Genomic DNA, 7,551 nt, shown 5'->3' with positions numbered 1-7,551 from the left:
ACAGAGAGACATATACACACACACACACACACACTTTCACACAGAGACAGGCACACACACGTACAGACACACACACTAACTTTCACACAGAGACAGACACACACACACACACACACACACACACACATACATACATACATATGGAAAAGAAACAATACTTTTATAAATCACAATAAGATGTAATAAAGTACAGAAAAACTAAATGTAAGAAAATGTGATCTTTAATACACACAAATATGTATGGCTGGTCGGATGCGTCTTGGACTCGGGTTCCTCTTCATTACGTATAACGCTTTTGCCTTTTGCTAAAGCTTTCCGTGGAGGGGATCGTGGGTGAGTTTGTACCATTCTTGGGGGGCTCTGCCTTGTTGGGGCGGAGCTGTGATCCAGGTGAACAGCAGATCGGGCATAGGTGGGCATGTGGGCAGAGGAGTAGGAAGGCCGGTCAAGCAAATAAGCTTGCTAAGGTACGCAGCAGCAGCAAGCAGCCCCCCCATCCAGCCAGCCAGCCAGTCTGGCTGGCAGTGACTGAGTGGTTGACAGACGGCAAGCAACGGAATGTACGTGCTCTGTGATGTCATAGCAGTCAGCTGAGAGAGGCTCGTGATGTCATCGCTGAGCTGGCTGGCTGGCTGGCTCTGTGTGTGTGTGTGTCTGTGTCTGTCTGTTTTTCTGTTTGTCAGTCTGTCTGTCTGTCTCTCTCTCTCTCTCTCTCTCTCTCTCTCTCCCCCTCTCAATTCAATTCATTTGTATTGTCAAAGCAATTGGACATACATACATACATACATACATATATGTAGCGTAAGGTACACTTATACATTTCAATTAAAGAAGTGAATTCATAGTATCACCTTATCACGAATCCTGGAGTCTTGTAGAACTCAATTTCTGTAATAATTGGACGCAGACAACAATTCCAAAGATATAAATTGTCAAATTTATTTAAAAACAAAGACTAAATGTAGCACTACACTAATTATACAAAAGGGAAAAACTAATTAAAATTCAACTCTAGATCAACAAATCAAAGACAAATCACTTCCGTGACCAAATCAAAGACCATGGGATCCCATAGGATAACACACAAATCGTTAAACAAAAAAGGTTATAAACACATTGACTACAATACCGGTTAGTAATTCTAGGAATCACTAAGAAACAGTTGAAAGTGCTAAATTGCAGTTTCAGAAGATGAAAAAAAACTGTAACAGATGGGATATGTAGTACTTTATGCTCGAGTGGTCTATGCGATTACACCCTGTTGGTGTTATTAAGAACGCCAAGTACCAGAATGCAGAGCGGGACTGTTTTTTGTGCCGTGACTTGTCGGGGGAAAAAGGCGCAGAAAAAACGGACGAGAAGGTGAAGGTAGTATGGCGGTGATGCACGCGTTGGTGAAGTGGGAAAGCGGGGTCGACAAAGACTCTTACAGCGTGATTCCCACTGCTTGCTTTCGCAATTTTGATTTATTCAGCATTGCTGATGATGACGAAGAGACGACTCGAAACTTCAGAGCAGAGTGGAGAGACACGAACAAACCTCCAAAAGGTGGATGGCCTGTCCATGAAGCGCAGATCATTATGACTGGTAACAATGTTTATTTAAAAAAAAAACATTAAAGTCTTTACATGCTATTTGATATATACAATCACAGTATATTTGAAATGAATGTTTAAGTTATTAATGTGTTGTACTTCTAACATACTCTTATAACATGGTAGGTGGTGGTGAGGGCGCTAAAAACTCGTCATACTTGACTGACATTTGTAAGAACGATTTATTGTGTGTTGTGCTTTACAATAAAATCCCCCAAATCACAAAATAAATTAAACCAGATATAATTTAACTTCAGTTTTGATTCAGTGTTGGCTGTTCATCTTAATTTGTATGGTCAAAGCACAGTATTTTTATGACAAATAAATATAATCCCCAAATATCTGTGGACATAATGCAGGGTTTTATTTATTTTATTTTTATTTTAGGAAAAGAAGGCGAACTAAGAAGAAAACTTAATGACCTAACAAAAATGCCCTGTCCTAAAATGAAGAGAGTACCTAAACCAAACAAAAAACTTCAAATTTCAGATGATAGTGACCTTGATGAACCACAGTTACCGGTGAGATAATTACTGCAAATATTAAATAAATGTATTGCAGGATTGTTTTTTTTTAATCATATTCATATATATATATATATTTTCATTTTAAACTCTTTTCCTCTCTGAATACAGCACAAAATAAGAAAGAAAACCGATGGAGCTTCAAGAATTAGATCCCGTCATATTCTACAGACATTTAAAGAGTCCAGTGAAGTTGAGCTACAGCAAAAAGTTAAGCAGCTCGAAAAGGAAAACACAAGACTTAAAAATGAAAACCAATGTCTTCGAAACCGTATGGTTGATGGTAAGTTTTTTTATTTATAGCAAATAATTCCTTACCTTGATAAATGTTATTCTTCAGTAATTTAGATTCCAGAGTAATGTATTATAGTTGATCATACTGAAGTAATCTAGAACCACAATACAGACTCTTAATGTGCACTGTCTAATAGTTTAATAATACTGATTATTAAATAAAGTTTTTCAACATAACTTCATAATCCTACATTAATGACTATATGCATTACATTAGACCTGGTAATTCTTGTATTTTATCTCTTTTATTTTTTTCGTAGCTAATGTTAATGACCCACAAAAAGGTCAGTTTGCCAATAACATAGAGCAAGTCTCTCAAGTATAATTGCAGGCATTGATGGTTTTGTTTTCACTTTGTATTAAATATATTACTAGAAATGATTATCATTTAATACTAAGGTTTTTTTCTCCAGAGATTCCAGACCTTTTGGACAATCTGAAAAAAATTGTAACAAAAGCCACATTTATCAGCGATGAAGACAAAAGTGTGTCACCATCAAGTGGTTCTGACAGCCCCACAGCAAATTGTTCTGAATCTGACAAAGAATCACCAAAACAGGTGTAACACTCTTGGTCTACAATATTACAAAGACAAGGTAAAAATATATATATTGAAAACAAATATTGGTTGTAAACAATCTAATGATGCTACATTATCAGTTATATTCATAGTTATAGTTGATAATAAGAATGTAATTGAATTATGGGTGTCACAGATTCACTGACTTTATTATGTCTGTAAATTAATAAACTTAGAATTGAGACATACTGTGGTCTTTAATAACACATTTCTGTAACAAAATCACAGCCTTACTGATAATGTATTCCACTTAACATAATATAAGAATAGTTTGGGGATAAACTTGTTTTTTATTTACCATTGTCTTTTAGGTGGAAATATTCCCAGGCACTGGAGTTTACATTGACAAACTGTCCTGGATCCTTGCAGAGAGGTGCAGCACGAATACGTCATATGCAAGAACCCTGACGGTTGCTGTCTTTGACTTTCCAACATTATTAAAGAGCAATCTTCGTGGTGGTGGCAGCAAGAGAGATCCAACTTCGGAGAAAAAGACACCTCTGGATCGCTTAAAGGTGGAAGCCATATATGGTATGTAAATGCTGTTGTACAAAATTTCTAACTCTCCTTTTTAACTGTATAGAACACAAAGGGTTAGCATTTGAAATGTTCCTTTGGCCTTTGTTTTAGTTTCAGAGACTAGAGTTAATTTATTAATAAATAATAATACCTTACATGTAGCAGCTGGAAAGATCCCGAAGTGCTCTACAGACTCACTTCACCCACCACCCTCTGGGGTGCAGCCATTTTGTACCAGCAGATTACTACACAGCAGTAAAGGTGGAGTCATAACAAATTTGTTAGACCTGATTGAGGGAAGCCTGACTTAGAATTCAGCCACGTCACTCTTTCAACAACACCTTGTAAATCACCTTGGATTAATGCTTCAGACATATTAATACATAATAATAATGAATAGTGCCATGGGATCCTTGACAATATAAACTTTCATGTCTCATTTAAATTTGACTTTTGAGCAAATACTTCACATTTCAGTCCAGTTGTGCCACATCAATGTAATGCTTAAGCAAGGTATTAATGGAGAAAAGACTGCCTTTGCATAGCTGCTTCGCCAAGTACAGATTTTACTATGAACTAGTGTAAGACAAGTTTAAGAGCATACACCAAAACGTTTAAATACACCCACACACAAAAATGTTGATTTACTGTGGCAATATGTAACTAATGAACCCTTCTCAAAGATATGTGGTATGTTTATTAAAAGATTTTTATATATCTATGTGCAAGTCATTAAATCTATGTGATACATGTTTTTTAGGGGCTACCTTGAAAAAATTGCCCAGTACCCCAAAGAGTGTAATTGGTGGTGCAATTAACAGCAAGATAAATGAACTACGACACAGAATGAAACCAGAGTGAAGATTTGAAGAACCAGATCTGTATTTTTTGTTTTGTTTTCAACAGGGTTGGGGTCAATTCCAATTCAATTTTTAATTCCCTTTTCAATTCAATTCCAATAAAGAATATTCTGTGAATGCAAAAAGTAATTGCAATTTTGAATTGATTTGTAGGAGGAATTGGAATTGAAAAACAGGAATTGACCCCAACCATGGTTTTCAGTGAGTGTTGTACAAATTGATAGGTCAGGGTTTCTGTAAAAACTTAATAGAGGCCAGCAGGCGTGCACGATCTGGGAAAAACTGCTCCACTACAACAGACCTCTTTCCCTTCGTTTTCTCTAAAAACCTCCTGATATCCTTCACTGCAGCTCTGACTCACCGAGGACGAGGAGGCGAGAGAGGAATCCGTGAAGCCGCCCTCACTGTCACTCCGAGCCGCGATGCTCCAGCGTGTAGCCGGACCTTTCCCCACCAAGCCGCTCGCTACCCCAGCTTCACTACTGTGCCACCACTTCTTTTACTGCCACTATTTACCAACACCGTCCGTGCTCCCTCCCAGCACCTTCTTAGTGCGTTTTTTCCACCCGGCGCCTCGGCTTGTACCGCCGAGCCTGGCCCTGCCTCCTCCTCGGCTACACCCTGTGTGTCTGTCCGCCCGTCTGCTGGCTGCTGAGGTTGTTCCTCGTCACTAACCAGCGCCCCGTGCACCGCCTCAACACCATCTCCCCCCGGCGTCTCGGTCGTCACTATCCCCCGCTGCCTCGACCCCGTCCCCCAGCTGTGCGTCATCGCCTCCGGGCAGCTCTTCCCCCGTCACGGCATCAGTGGTACCATCGGTCCGACCGGCGACTGTCTCCTCCGCCGGGGCTCGATCTCTGTCTGCCCGCTGCATCTGTGGCTGCGGGCCGGTGTCTCTATTCCTCCCCGCGTCGCCCCGCTCCTCCTCCCGCTCCCTGTCCTGCTCGGGACAGTTCCTCATGACATGCCCCTCGCTCCCACACCTGAAACACTTCATGGATTCCGAAGTAGCGAACACGACGTAGTCGGTATTGTCGATCTTAAATTTAAAAATGACATTAAGATCCTCATTGATGTTATTGAGGATCATATACAGCTGCCTTCGGAAGGACACGACGTGTTTCAGTTGCGGGGCTTTGCAGCCCAGCGGGACCCTCTTAATGCCGGACATCAGCTGCCCGAGCCGGTGCGGATGAACGGAGGGACGTTAGACAGCGTTACCTTCCGGGCAGGAGCAGCGAGCGGCAACACCGGGGTGAAAGTGTCGTCTAACACTGTGCCATTAGCCACTAGCTGATTGAGCAGATCAGTGGTTTTTAAGAAGATAACAATGGCAGCAGACTTGATATTTTCACACCCTGCTACCTCCCCAACCGCTAACACACACTGCTCTAGGGGGCAGAACTGCACCGGAGCGATCTTGACTCCATGGCGTCGGGTCAGTTTTTCAAAAGACGCATTCAGGGGGTCCGACCCCCCGACCCGGGAAGAACTACCGGTACTCCCCCCTCCCCTCCCCTGTTCCCCCACAATAAGAAAAGCACTGAAAACAGAAGACAAAATAAACAAACTGAAAAAAGTAAAGCAACAAAAAAACGCAGCCAAAGGACAGAGCTCTCAGCAGCACTCCCGCTCACTGCAGACCCCTCCCACACACTCCCAGCTGAGAGAGAGAGAGAGTTAGTGTCTGTCTGTCTCTCTCTCTCTGTAGATGCATCATAGGGAACATATGTAACAATCTCTCTTTTTGTTTACCAAAAATGAGAATGAACGTATTTCAAGTGGGTGTTGCCTTGGTTGGAAACGTTTTAAGATTATTTACGAAGTGTAAAGTGGATTTGTCTCAGTTCTCCGTAGTTTTCAATGTATGTGCCATTCAGTAGCGTTCATGTTACAGATGTGCCCTATGCAGTGGTAGGGTCAATAAAATGTCAGTAAAACTTTATTTTAGCAATTATGGAGGGGAAGAACTGCAAATAGAGGGTCCCCACTAATTATCTAACTTACCAACAACGTTTCAAATTAGGTCTTGCGAAGCTGCCAAATAATGCTGTATAATCGTATGTGTCTTCATACACCGGCTGCTATAGTCTGATAGCTTTGATTATATATATATATATATATATATTTTCTCGTGAACCACAAATGCTATTTGCTTGATTTTTACAGAGTATGTTATAAATACCATTCTTATGAAGCCTGACAAATTGTATGATTATGAATATTTTCAAATCATTTGTTTGTTTTTCCTAACATGTTACAAATGTTCCCTATGTGAAAGATGCATTATATCTTAATAACGTCTAAACAATTAAAGATATACAGATTATTATTTTCGGTAAAGTTATAACACATTGCTATTAACTATGTGTGTCAGTAAAAGTTTAAAAAATCCTAACAATTTTTTATTGATCCTGCAAAATAAGTGTTTAGGGAACATTTGTAACATAGTTAGGGTTAGCCACTGGGTAAGGGTTACATCTTCAGCAGTAAGTTTATTCATGTTAATTATTCTCATCAATGTTAAAGAACAATAAGTTCTATCATGTGTGTCGATAAAATGCTGATATTCCATAACGTTTGCTTGTGTATTCTGCAAAACACATATTTAGGGAACATTTGTAACATTAGGGTTACGATTTGCCATAGACGCGGAATGAGTTTGATTGTGATGTTAAATGGGGTTTAAAGACGCAGTCGCCTCGGTGCTGATTACTATTGCTGTGTTTCTCCACTTCTACTCCATGCTTGGGAACGCCCACATCCAGTGACGTCAAAACCGGTGGAAAAGCGGGCCGGTTCAAAAAAGATCAGCTGGATCCCAGGCCGAGCAGCAGCTCCGGCTCCAGCACCGGCACCATGTCGCTGGAAAAGCGCTAAGTGAGCTCACAGTGAGCTCAGTGTAATGTCTGCTCTGGTGAGCTCACAGTGTGACCTAGTCGTGAGTTCACGTCTTCACTGGGTAGTCCTTGACAACTTAATTGACTCAATTCTTGGGCTTAATTGGTCAAAATGACCATTGGTTGAAGGTACTCAGGGACTGATGTGTAGAGAGACTTATTAAACCTGCAGGATTGTGGTTTTCCCAGAACAGAATTAACCAGTGTAGCGTTATGTTGGGTGTATTCTGATAAGAGCATTTTAGCTCTGAGCTGAAGCACTGATCTAAAGAAGACCTC

At 40.6% G+C, this 7,551-nt stretch overlaps 1 non-coding gene across 1 annotated transcript; it reads left to right on the top strand.

The window, feature by feature from the left end:
* The first annotated feature begins 261 nt into the window (after positions 1 to 261).
* LOC136720257 (U5 spliceosomal RNA) lies at positions 262 to 376 on the top strand. The gene has a single exon (XR_010805422.1). It is a non-coding gene; the product is annotated as a U5 spliceosomal RNA (small nuclear RNA).
* Positions 377 to 7,551: the final 7,175 nt, after the last annotated feature.

The sequence above is a fragment of the Amia ocellicauda genome, unplaced genomic scaffold (assembly GCF_036373705.1).
Source record: "Amia ocellicauda isolate fAmiCal2 unplaced genomic scaffold, fAmiCal2.hap1 HAP1_SCAFFOLD_102, whole genome shotgun sequence".
Classification (NCBI taxonomy): domain Eukaryota; kingdom Metazoa; phylum Chordata; class Actinopteri; order Amiiformes; family Amiidae; genus Amia; species Amia ocellicauda.
The sequence above is the reverse complement of the archived record's forward strand: the minus strand, read 5'-3'. Positions and strand labels throughout refer to the sequence as shown.